This window comes from Etheostoma spectabile, chromosome 10 (genome assembly GCF_008692095.1).
Source record: "Etheostoma spectabile isolate EspeVRDwgs_2016 chromosome 10, UIUC_Espe_1.0, whole genome shotgun sequence".
NCBI lineage: Eukaryota > Metazoa > Chordata > Actinopteri > Perciformes > Percidae > Etheostoma > Etheostoma spectabile.
The window spans coordinates 24,303,983-24,304,277 of record NC_045742.1 but is presented as its reverse complement, the minus strand read 5'-3'; the positions used below and the strand labels follow the sequence as shown (position 1 = coordinate 24,304,277).

Sequence of the window (295 nt, the reverse complement as noted above, 5' to 3'; positions counted from 1 at the left end):
CTGGAACATCCCAACAGTCTGCTGTTAAAGATAAAACTAATGGTTTTTTCAATTATAGTTTGTAAGTTAATGGTGCAATCAGTGTTGTTATTAAATTCTTAATAAAAAAAACATTTGACCATATAGCCTTGGCAATATACAATTCATGCTCTTTATTTTAAAGTATTGATTCAGGCACTGTTAAGGCACTAACACAATTTTAAAGTTTATTTGTTTCCAGACTGGTATCAGAAAAAAACAAACAAGGTCCTCCACAGGGTGACTAGACACCAGTCTTATGTGAATGAGGAAATCC

At 32.5% G+C, this 295-nt stretch overlaps 1 protein-coding gene across 1 annotated transcript in view; it reads left to right on the top strand.

Moving 5' to 3' along the window:
• Positions 1-295, top strand: part of LOC116696602 (cadherin-1) — a 28,728-nt gene that overhangs the window by 4,588 nt on the left and 23,845 nt on the right. The gene's annotated exons all lie outside the window — the stretch shown is intronic.